A 12,747-nucleotide genomic window follows, 5' to 3' on the forward strand; every position below is an offset into this window, starting at 1 on the left:
TTTGCCCCCATTTATTATTTTTTTACTCCAGACATACCGCTCCCTCACTGTCTTTTATATTACCTGCTAGGTTTCCATCCTCATGCCTTTGGGCATACCATTCTGCTTGTTTTTTAAATGTGTGTCTGATTCTTACACATATTTTTGAGGCCTACTTTAAATCTGTTTTCCCAAAAAGAAAAAAACAAAACAAAACACAAAAAAACCTCCTCTCGACAATTAGCCTACTGTGGTCATTTTCTCTCCTTCAAGCCCTTGCATTTTTTGTTGTCCAATAATTACAAGAGTACCACATGTATGTCATCTGCATGCACTGTATCTCTTCAATTGGATTTGATGCTTCTTGAGGTCAGATACCTTGTCTTCTATATACTTTGGGATGTCATTATATTTCTTAGTATCCCATCTGGTGCCTAGAATGGGATGTTGCATATATTGCAAGCTCAATGCTACTTCTTAATGGATAGACAGACTATTCAGACATTTACTTACACATCAGTCATTTCAAACACACCTATGACTCTGAATAGTCAGAATAGAATGGCACGCTACAAAAAACCACAGCCTTGACCAGAATGATGGGGCAAAGCAGATAGACATTTGCTCAAAACTTTAATAATGGGGAAGCAGAAATCATTTAGAAGTGTTCAGGAAGGAGAGGATATAAAGAGGGATTATTTAACAAAGCATTTTGAGAATATTTTGTAGAACAATGACACTTGGCTGTGTGTGTGTGTATATATATATATATATATATATATATATATATATATATATAAAAGCAGAGAATTTAAGTTTACCTTTGAAACACTTTAAAACACTCCTGAATTCGTCTTCTGAAATTTATTTGCTTAACACATTTATTTGGTTTTAGAGTGTTTTAAGGAGGTAAAGTACAATGTGGTTAAGTGATCTTAAAACATGCTAGTTATTGATTATGGATATTGCACTTTATAAATTATTAATATTTAAAACATAGTGCATTTTATTTTATTTTTAAAGTTTATTTACTTATTTATTTTCAGGGTGGGGGGAGGGAGGTGCAGAGAGAGAGGGAGACAGAGAAACCCAAGCAGGCTCCACATGTTCAGCATGCAGAACCCATATGGGGCTCGATCCCATGAAACAGCAAGATTGTGACCTGAGCCAAAATCAAGAGCTGGTTGCTCAACCATTTAAGTCACCCAGCTGCCCCCAAGTGTAGAGTATTTTAATTTTGGAAGAACTGAAAAAAGAAGAGGTAGGGATTTTGGTTTGTTTGTTTGTTTTGTTTTGTAGAGAACTGGGAGAGTGGAGGTTAGAGGTGGGTGTAGATTGTACTGTAATACGTCTGTATGCTCTCAAGTACAAAAAAAAAATACTATGTAGTGTTTAATTAAAAATACTCAAAGTTTGAAAAAACATCTCTGCTTTGCAACCCTTTAGGAAATGGAAGTGTAAATATGGACATAATATTGACCATTTAACTTCTACTCTTGAGTAGCATTTAATATTGGCCCGATTACAAACTATGGAAATTATATACGTTTAAATAGACAATGGTTAAATCAATCAATGAAGCTGAACTAAGAGCCTATATTGAATGATAGGAAAATCATTTGTTAATATTTAATGAATTGAACAGGCAGACCTTTGTTTAAATGATGTTTTATAAGCTTTAATTGTAATAGAATTCTGACTTTTCAGCACAAGTTTACTTTGTGGTTTTCCTTGTTTTCTTTTTTAAATAAGATGAACAGAAGATTTGCTTATTGTATGTTAGAAGAAGAGAAAAGGAAGGATTAAAAAAATCTCACCCACCCCTACTTGGCTACCTTCCCTTTAATTCTTACATTAATACAATGTTGCTGACTATGTTATGTTGTTACTAGGTTGTGTCAAATCAAGAGAATAATTGGACATTAAGATTCATCTCTGAATACATTAATTAGATGATTTCTTTATTTCTGTCTTAAGTTACTAACGATTTCCTCTCCATAACTAGAGAAACTCTGTAAGAACTCATTATCCTTTTGGGACTCTATAGCTACATTAAAATGGTTTTTGGTGGATATGGTCGTTCTGGTAACAGTAGACTCTATATTAAGTTCCAAAAATTAAAATTTCAAAGAGAAAGGGTACTATTTAGATTTAAAACGTTTGCCCTTCAGGAGGTTATTTCTTTTCAAATGGAATGTGTTCCACAACAATGGGACCTATGGCGACTCATGAGGACCCCATGAATACTAATATGCTCATCAGGATGATTTTTGAAAAGTCACATTTTCTCTAAGTGCCGAGATTCTACAAATAACGCGGAAGACATGGGCCATAATTCTCTTCAGCTCAGAGGTTATATGCCTTGCTGCCCTGGTAACTCGTTGTGAGCAGGTTTTTGGTCGTGTTCATCTTTGTGTTCAGTGCCTTGCCCAGCGTCCAATGTAAAAAGCAGATCACAGAATTCAGTCAGGGATTACTGAACTATGGGATATATTGTGTTCCAGGCTATGTGGGTAGAGCCAGATCTTGACCTCACACATTTATAATTCAGTGCGAGAAACACAGAAGCATATGGGTGCTGATAATGGGAGGCATGGTATCAAGGAGAGGAGGGAAAGGTACATTTCTCCTAGGACTAACTTGGGATGATGTGGGAGACTATGCCTTTAGAAATGCCCGGGCTTCCACAAGAAGAGGAAGCAGGTTACGAATACTCTTCAAAGTCCTTGTGTTTTCAAATAACATACGCTGACATTTACCTAGAGTAAGTTTGAGTTTGCTACATGCATACGTTTCTTTCTGTGGGGTGGGTTTTGCCAAAGAGCTAAAAATCAAATGACTTAAATTTTAACAGAATGGGAACTTTTACTGGTTACACTTGCTGACTATGGCCCATATAGTAATGTTATCAACTACCAATATTTTAACAATTTGATTTCATCAATTCCTCACTTAAAAATATTTCTTTGTTTGTTTCCTTGGAGTATTTTTAAGCAATTTCAGGCAAAACACCATTATTTTACCTATGAATACTTTAGTATATATTTCATCTGATAAGGCTTTTTTGTTGTTGTTCATGTGTAACCATTAGTATTTTTCTAATCAACCCGACAAAATTAACAAATATTTCTTAACAGCACCTAATATTCAGTTTATATTCAAATTTGTCCACTTACTTTCACGATGAATTTTTTTTTATTGTGGTTTACTCAAATCAGATTTCAACACAGTCCACATACTGTACTTGGTTACTATGTTTTAGGTCTTTCTTGCTCTATAAAAGGCTTCTTCCTTCTTCCTTCTTCCTTCCCTCTCTTCTTTTCTCACTCACTTTCTCCCTCCTTTTCTTTTCCTGTAGTCAATTTTTTGGAAATAGCAGTCATTTGTCCTAGGACGGTTGGATATTTCTTGAGTCAACAGTGAGCTTGTCTTTCTATCTCCTGTATTTCCTGTAAATAGGTAATTAGATCTAGGTTTCACTAGTGATTTACTTAAAGCTTTTCAGAGAGCAGGCTTGCAACAAAAACCCCGGCACCCATGCTAGTGGTTTATTTGGGGAGTAACTCCACAAGACGGGACTGAGGGAGGAGAGAGAGTGAGCCAGGAAAGAAGGAAAAGGTTGTGTTTTCAAGGTATCTGCTATAGATGGTGGGGCTCCATTCAGTGGAAGCTAAGAAAATGCCTCTCATACTTACCACTGGTTCTCCTTTCCCTTTGGCTGAAGGTTTTCCTGGAAGGTGATGCTTGTATACAGTGAGTTGGGGCTATTCCCTGAGCTACTCCTAAGGTCAGAGGAGGCTAGAGGAGGCACCTGTTACAATTAGCTTCAGACTTTTACTTTTTCACACTAGAACATTTCATACGTGGTACTGTGTATGCCTTCTGTGTGAAGCATTCAATGATTGCTCCATTTTAAATGATTCTAAGCCTGAACGGTCATGTCACCTTTTTAAAGTTCTCCAACAATCTTCGATAATGATTTTACCTTCATTGATGATCACTGCCTGTGTTCATCATTTATTTCAGAGTTTTAAACTTGTGATTTTTCTCACTCCATCATTCTCTCTGCATTTACTTGTTGGAATTTTTCTAAAAGAAAAACTTTCTTTCATTAGCTATTTAGTTATCTCAAAGTAATGAAAGGCAGGATAAAATTCTTTATACTCCCCCCCCCCTTTAAAAAATCAATTTACAGAGTAATGAGTTGGTTCTCTAACAACCTCCAAAGTGATACACTGCATCTTATTTCTTTCCCTAAACAGTAGGGGAGCAGCTCTAGGCTCCCTAGAGCCTAGGAAAAAAGTGTTTATAGCAACATTATCAATAATGGCCAAATTATGGAAAGAGCCCAAATGCCCATCAACCGATGCATGGATAAAGAAGATAAAGATGTGGTATGTGTTTATATATATGTGTATATATATATAGACATATATACACAGATATATATATATAGACATATGTATATATATATAGACATATGTATATATATCTGTATATATACACACATAAACACACGTACACATACATTCACACATATACACAATGGAATATTACTCAGCCATCAAAAAGAATAAAATCTTGCCATTTGCAATGATGTGGATGGAGATAATGTATATTAAGTGAAATAAGTCAGTCAGAGAAAGACAAATACCATACGATTTCACTCATATGTGGAATTTAGGACACAAAACATGAACAAAAGGGAAGAAAAAAAGACAAGGAGGCAAACCATAGAGACTCTTAATGATAGACAACCAACTGAAGGCTGCTGGAGGGGAGGTGGGCAGGGAATGGGCTAAGTGGATAATGGGTACTAAGGAGGGCACTTGTGATGAGCACTGGGTGTCATATGCAAGTGATGAATCACTAAATTCTACTCCTGAAACCAATATTACACTATATGTGAACTAGAAGTTAAACAAAAACTTGATACAAAAATTTTCACCTTACTAACAAATTATTAGGCACTCATGCTTAGTAAAGGAGAGTAGATGCATAATGGGGTGAATGGATAACTCAACAATAGGCAGGAGGCAAGGAAGGCAAACATCACTTCTGATTGTAGTGCAAGATGAGAACAGGAGGGAAAACAAGCAATCATCTTGGTATTGGCAAAAATTGCAGAAGGGCTTGCATAAATTTAGTAAGAAGTTTGAAGCCCTAAATTTCTTCTACTTGGGCGCATATGTCTCCTAGCTGAGTGGGGCGACCAACGCCTTCCAGTTTGCCCAGGGTTTTCCCAATTGTAGAACTCAAGTTTCCTCGTCTCAAGGGCCGTCTGAAGTCTTGTGCCAACTGGAATGGTTGGTCACTCCAGCTAAAAGGAATCTTTTTACTTATAAGACATGCATATCTTATGTTGACTTTTATAATTGAGGAGTGTAAATGCAATTTCCTTAGTTTCCTGATCCATTCTATTTTCCCTTTCTTGTCCTTTGTGACCACCGGCACATGCTTATAAAGGACTACATGGGAAAGACTATGTTCTATATTCAAGGATAGAAACAATGAGGTCACCAGGCCACATGGGGATCGAACATCGCTGTTAGCATCACTAACCCCTGTTTTAAGTTAATCTGAACATAAATGATGAACATTATGATGTCTACATAAATGTTTTTATATTTGTATTATATCTTACTGGGAAAAATAATCTTCTGAAAAATCATTTTCTTTTAGGCTTGAAACTGAGTTGACTGCATTGCTAAAGATATACCACTCAGTTCTTATTCCACTTGGCATATACCTAGAATCTATGATCCTGCACATATCTTTGAACTATATCTTGGTAAATATTTCATTTTATAATTTTTATACAATCAATGGCCCCAGTTGACTAAAGGAAATTATTTTGACATATAAGAGGTTTTCTTTTACCATCTGAATACCTATTTATGGGATCATAGTATCCTGCCATGATCTCCCTATACATCTTACTTTGTTACCATTTTCATTTAAAAACAAAAATTTAAGTTTATTTATTTATTTTGAGAGAATGAGAGAGAAAGAGCGAGTGAGCAGAGGAGGGACAGAGAAAGAGGGAGTGAGAGAATCCCAAGCAGTTTCCTCATTGTCACCACAGAGCTGGATGCGGGGCTTGAACTCACAAACCCTGAGATTATGACCTGAGTGGAAACCAAGAGTCAGACGTTAAACTGAGTGAGCCACCCATGTACCCCTCTTGTTACCATTTTCATGTGTGCCTTTGTCCTACTCTGATATGTTATAACCAGACAGATATATTTTTCCATCCACTGAAACTAGCCCAACACTGATAATTCATTCTCCTCAGATCAAACCTCAACACAGACGGGATGGAGAGAATGATTTTGCTGTTTCTCCGAATTGCTATCTCATAGGCAAGGATTTTCAACTGTGGCTGTGATGAGGAAAATTTCAGCAAAAACCATGCGGGAAACATGTAGGAAATTTTTAGTGCCCCATATGCAGATGATAGGAATACAATGTGCAGTCTGAGAAGGAGGGTAATTAACGGCCACACGGATAACTTTAGTTCATATTTTACAAATAACTTTGGGGCATTGACTCACAAACTGAAGCCTACGTAAGACGCAAATGATAGTTTTGGACATCAGCCAACAGGTATGTCAGTAATTTGTCCAAGAGAATGAAGAGCTATTGGTGCTCAAGCTTGAGTCTTTACATTAATTTGTGTTTCCTTTTGGATGGTAAGCATATAAATGATGCCTTTTTTAAAAAACAGAGTTAAATCACAAATTTGGACCATGGCTCCTGGGGAGCCATGGGCAAGCAGCACACCTCTCTGAACTTGGGTTTCCTCATCTTTAAAATTATTTTGATGTCCATTTATTTTTGAGAGTGGGGCGGGGATAGGGAAGAGAGAGAGGGAGACACGGAATCCGAAGCAGGCTCCAGGCTCTGAGCTGTCAGCACAGAGCCCGACGCGGGGCTCGAACTCACAGACTGAGAGATCATGACCCGAGCCGAAGTCGGACGCTCAACCGACTGAGCTCCCCAGGGGCCCCTCATCTTTAAATGGATCACTGCTCAGTCTGCCTGATAGGCTCTTCATCAGGATCAAATGAGATCATGTAGGAAAAAGGGATTTTAAAGTAATACATCAACCAAATGTTAGTCATAATCATAGAACTAATATGTTCTAGGATTTGAGGGAAACTTTTTATTTGTTAATATACTTTTCATAAAAACCATGACAAATGAAAAAATAATACTCAATAGCATATTACACAGTGATTGGCGCATGACAGACATTCAATATATCTATTCTTTCTTAATTTACTGGATTCCATCTTCATGTGTGCTCCCTTCTAGGAGGAAAATCATCCAGAATTGTCTCATATTTTCCCTTATCTGGACTTCAGACTCTGGCTAGGGTTCTCAAATCCTCTATCTACAGATATTCTCTGCCTTTGCACTGAACTATTTTAGGAGAGGAAACAGATCCTGTTTCTTCCTAATAGTATAAATTTTACTGCATAAAATATAAGGATGCTACTGTCTTCCCTGTTTTAAACATTTTCCCAAGGAAAAATTTTTTATCCTGAATTAAAGTAGCTGTCTAAATACATTGACTCTTATCCCAAAGTCACTGAAATAACATTTTAATGCCACTTTCAAAATATAAATTTTGATGTGGTTTTTGAAAGGTAAAATGGATAAGAATTTGAAGCTAAAAGTAAATGAAATAAAAAGGCATTTCACCACTAAAAATACAGATACATCCCGTTTGTTCTTTTTTAATTTAAGTAAAAAAAAAAAAAAAAAAAAAAAAAAAGCTACCGAAATACATCAACAATATATTTTTGTCAGGTTTTATTACATACAGATGACAATTATCAGATATTTTGAAATGGCCACTTAGGGCCTTTGGATATGGAGCTTTCAGTTTGCTATAAGAGCGTCCACTCACATTTGTTTGATTTAGGTTTTACTGCATCAGAGGGAAACACCCCACTTTGTCACAAAGAGGGAATCCAGGAAGGGATAGTGCTTTTTTGTTTTTGGGTTTTTTTTTTCTTCCACTCACAGGTGATGGAGTTTGTATAAAGAACGCAGTGGATAATGGCTGGCTTGTCTTCTGAACAGATGGTGATGGTCTTGTTGCTAGGATAAGGCCTCAAGAATTTAGTTTTTAATTCCATATTATTTGCCTCAGTGCCATGAATATCCCTAGGTTTCCTGAGGCAAAAACACAAACAAAACAAAACAAAACAAAACAAAGCAAAACAACCACTAAAAATCCACACAGAAAGAGCGACAGAGGGACAGACAGAGAGAGGAAGAGAGGGAGAGAGAGAGAGAAAGAGAGAGGGCGCACAAAGAGCAAACACTGGATCCAGGTCAATAGAGACTTTGGGGAAAATGTCTGCTCAGCTGTCTGCAATCACCTGGGTTTGAAAGGCAGGCAGGAAGGAAGATTGGTTTGGCAGAAGCACTGGGCCTTTGATGCCGTGGATACCACAGAGAAAAATACCCATTTCTTCCCATTAGAAGTCTGTTGACTTTCCTAATTAAGATAAACATGTTTCTGAAGGAGTTAGCTCATACAGCATGGCATTTATAAAACAGCTATATATACACTCAAGAATGTTTGCCAAGAATTTGGGCTGATGGTGGTCTTTGGAAGCATTTTATAGAAATATTTTAAAATAGTTGTCGTATGTAAAAGTGAGCGACTTTCATTCCCTCCAGTCAATGAAATATCTAATTTCAACTCTAGGAGATAATAACTGAAGTATTTTTTATAAATGAATGAACAGTTAGAAAACTGTTAAACACATAGCCCCGCAGCATGAAAAATACATTCGTCTAACAGCTTTATTCTTTTATCGTTAATTTACTTCAGAGAATTTCCACTAGTGTAATTTTCAACGAAATACTGTTATTTTGAAGTCTCCTTTATTGAATACAAGAGCGATGTATGTGATTCTAGGCCAACAGTCTGAAGGCCTTTGGGATGCTGAACGCTGGGCTGTGAGCAAGGGTGTGGCTCTGCGTGGGCACAAGGTTACCTGCCCGGACTGTCAGGCCCATCTGCCTGGAGCTGGCACTCCAATCAATCATCCGCTATGTTGTATGTCCTCCCTCGCTTCACCCCTCCCGGTAGCTGACGTTAATTACTTGCCTCAGAACTATCTGGATGCAACTTTAATAATTCAGTAATTGGCTGTATGATTTCTATGAATAATGTGGCTGATGGCATCGCACCCAAGTCTTCCATTTCACTTTATGTCTCCCTCTAAAATGTTAACATATGTTTGCAGACTCCCTACGCTTTGGTTCGGACTAAGATCAGGTACCTGCTAGTGCTGGGAAATCTAGACCTCACTCAAAATTGTCCCAGGACTGCAGCATTGGGAGCTGCCACCGAAGCCTGTATTATTTAGGCCGGGAGCATAAATCACATCTGTTACTGTCTTTTAACAGCTGACAATCATACTCAGGCTTTAATCGGTTGGTTGGGAGGGAAGTGATGCTGTAGGCTTTCTCCCTACCACATCTTCTCTAACCTTCGCATTTACGACCCTCTGTAATTCTGCCTCTCCTGACAAACCACCCCGTGTTTTAGGGGCTCTTCTTGCAAAATGGCCTAACATTTGTGCTTTTTTAAATCCCTGCTCTCTTCAAGATTACCTGTTTGGTATTATATATACTCCCTCAGGGCCTTTAAGTAAACTATCTGTATGGTCTGATTGATTTAATTCAAGGTAAGGTGTTAATGACTTATTAATGGCTTCTTAGATAATATCCTGGCTTTCTGGTAAAGATTTTTAATGATGCGCAAAAATAATGACTTGTGATTAGAATTCTAAATGCTACAGGAGAAATGGTAATAAGAACATAGGGAATGGAACAGATATTTTTGGCAGAGATGCTCTTTAGTATTTCCCAACGCATGTCATGTAGACGGCTGCCTTTTCTACTAAAAGTCTGACCAGCCCTGTTTTAGAGAATTTTTGCCATATTCAACTAACTATGTGTGTGTCTGGAGATGTGATAGACACTATAATCTGGCTCCTTATTTCTACTGGCTAAGACATGTTAGAAAGTGTGTCCTCCAAAAAAGCAGACTTCATTTAAATAACCGATTGTTTTGGATGTGCCCAATTCCTAACTATTCATTTGGCCAAATTTACTGAAAAAGATATTATGTCCAAACCTATTTGCATGACGAGGTAGGAATATTTTAGCTCAAATTAATTTATTTCAAGATTTGCACTACAAACATTGAATCTTTACAGAGCACATGTCCTTATACATTTTGCATTCATCAAAGAAATGCATGAATCAGTTTCACCTGATTGTTCAAGTCACCAGTGAATTTGATATAACCGTCTGCTTTTTGTTATTATTTCTAATTTTAATAATAGAGAAACAAAAGCATTGATACCTAATTTTATATATAGAAAAAAGCCACGTAAGTATTTTCAAATAAAATCCTGTACTTAAAAGTCCTTGAAATGTATGTGGTTTTTTTTTTTTTAATTTTGGTATATTTCACCCTGTAAGTATTTCACTTTATGTTTGTTATTTCCAATATTTCATAGGTGTATGTTTATATCTGTATATGATTTTCATAATATATACAACTAGATTTTTTAAAAAGGTCTTCATATCTCATAGTTAACCAGATCACCAGAAAGCTGACTTTTAACAACTGTGAAGTCCTACTGAGTGTGACCTTAAATCTCCCCCTCCCCTTTTAAATATAGAGAGTTCACGCTGGCAGCAGACTTTAAAATGCTGATTTATGACTACTCCCACTTAACACTTTCAGGATTTGAATGACCACTAAGGCAGCTTTGTAACCAAAAAGGAAAAGTGAAAGGTCATGGCTGTGGCTACGGAAATCATGTTGGGTTTTGTGGGACCAGTTACTTCTTGCTGACACCTTTTGATTGGCCAAGTTTATCAATGAGCATCAAGGGAAGGGTTTGTAAAGAGATCTGTGGGGAAGAGGAAAATATTAAGGGTAGAGAAAATAACTGCGTGGTTTTTTTTTAAACTTTGTTTTCTCTACATGTACCCTCTTTATTTCTTGATTTTAATGAAGTGTATATATTTTCTGACAGCCACAAAAACTGTGAGTTACGGAGAGAAATGACATTGCTATTATTGGATGATTTCCTATCAGAACGCATCAGGGGGTCTGGGCATTTACAATGAAATTCAGTAATTGTACTTATTGCTTGGTGGGTAAGTCATACAGAAGGGAACAAACCGTAAAAACTGTGCCTGTTATTTTTTGGTGAGCATGTTATCAATCTGTTTAAGTAAACTTTGGTATTACCCAGAAGATTGTTCTCTGCTTATTATACTGCTAACACTGTGTTCAAATTGTGGGAATGTTCTGTCTTAAATGAACTCGCTGAGTGCAGATTTTGTAGGGATCTCTAAACAGAGGGTGGTTTCATTACACACCACAGCTATAGAGATTTTACATGCAGCCAAATGAGTTAAAGACAAAAGGTTTTTTTAGCATTGTTTACTTGGTCATGAAAGGAGTACACATTTATGTACAAGAGTGAAAGTATAGAGGATATTACTTGGTATTGTATGGTTTTATATCCCAGTGTAACAATTACTCTGCTGCTTTATATCTTGTCAATCCCTAAAGAGCTTAACATGGTACCTTGCATAGAAGAAAATAAGTGATCAATATGATGGATAGTAGATTAAATCTAAATCTAGCCCAATTTTGTTTCAAGTGAAAATTTAGCAAAGATGTTGGGGAAGAATTTGGGATTAAAATAAAAGCAGGAAGTCCACTGGAAGAGTTAGCATTTTATCCCAAATCAAAATTCTTCTGATTCATGGGGTATGGATTAATCGGAAGGGTGACAAAAATAAGAGAAAGGGATATGTTCCGTTTACAGTCTGCAATTTCTTGACTTCGTAGTTTTAGAGATTAGACTATAGGATGTGAGCGTAATTTGGGGTCATAGCGCACCAAATGAAATCTTTGGAGATTATGAGCAAGTAAAGTAGATTCTGTGAGTACTTGAGGCTATTACCTGAAGGTATGAAAAGGAAGGAGTCGTTCTTCTTACAGTCCTTAACCAAATTGGCAGTTGCTTGGGTACGTGGAGCATCTGACTCAATACAGTACAGATAACACACCCATATTGATATGTTATCTGAACTATATGTTCTGTGCTATTTTCAGCATGGTTTTAAAGATTACAGAGATTGATTCATACTCTATCTTGTATTGCTTTCATCTTTTTCTGGAGAAAGGGGAGATAGTTCTATATTACGGAATATATATGTTAGTATTCTGCATGGAAAAATATAAGATCATTCTTTTTTTTTTTTTTTAACGTTTATTTATTTTTTTGGGACAGAGAGAGACAGAGCATGAACGGGGGAGGGGGCAGAGAGAGAGGGAGACACAGAATCAGAAACAGGCTCCAGGCTCTGAGCCATCAGCCCAGAGCCCGACGCGGGGCTCGAACTCACGGACCGTGAGATCGTGACCTGGCTGAAGTCGGACGCTTAACCGACTGCGCCACCCAGGCACCCCTATAAGATCATTCTTAATGCTTTAAGAGGATGGATTATTTTGATTTCAATGCCTGCAGATTATTCTTTGTGAGATTCTCTTTTGCTCTTTGCTCTGAGTTTAGTACTATAGAGATAAGGATGAGGCAACTGGCAAAATAGAGAAGAAATAATACACACACACACACACACACACACACACACACACACACACCTTTTAGAAGAATACACTAAAGATTCTAAAAGTTTTATCCATGGTGG

At 37.1% G+C, this 12,747-nt stretch overlaps 1 long non-coding RNA gene across 1 annotated transcript in view; it reads left to right on the forward strand.

Annotated features, from left to right (window-relative positions):
* Positions 1–12,375, forward strand: part of LOC121030526 (uncharacterized) — a 42,326-nt gene extending 29,951 nt beyond the window's left edge. The window contains exon 3 of the long non-coding RNA XR_005790276.1: positions 12,330–12,375. This is a non-coding gene — a long non-coding RNA (uncharacterized LOC121030526). The remainder of the gene's footprint in view (positions 1–12,329) is intronic.
* The last annotated feature ends 372 nt before the right edge of the window (positions 12,376–12,747 follow it).

The sequence above is a fragment of the Herpailurus yagouaroundi genome, unplaced genomic scaffold, assembly GCF_014898765.1.
Source record: "Herpailurus yagouaroundi ecotype Mexico unplaced genomic scaffold, PumYag 140, whole genome shotgun sequence".
NCBI lineage: Eukaryota > Metazoa > Chordata > Mammalia > Carnivora > Felidae > Herpailurus > Herpailurus yagouaroundi.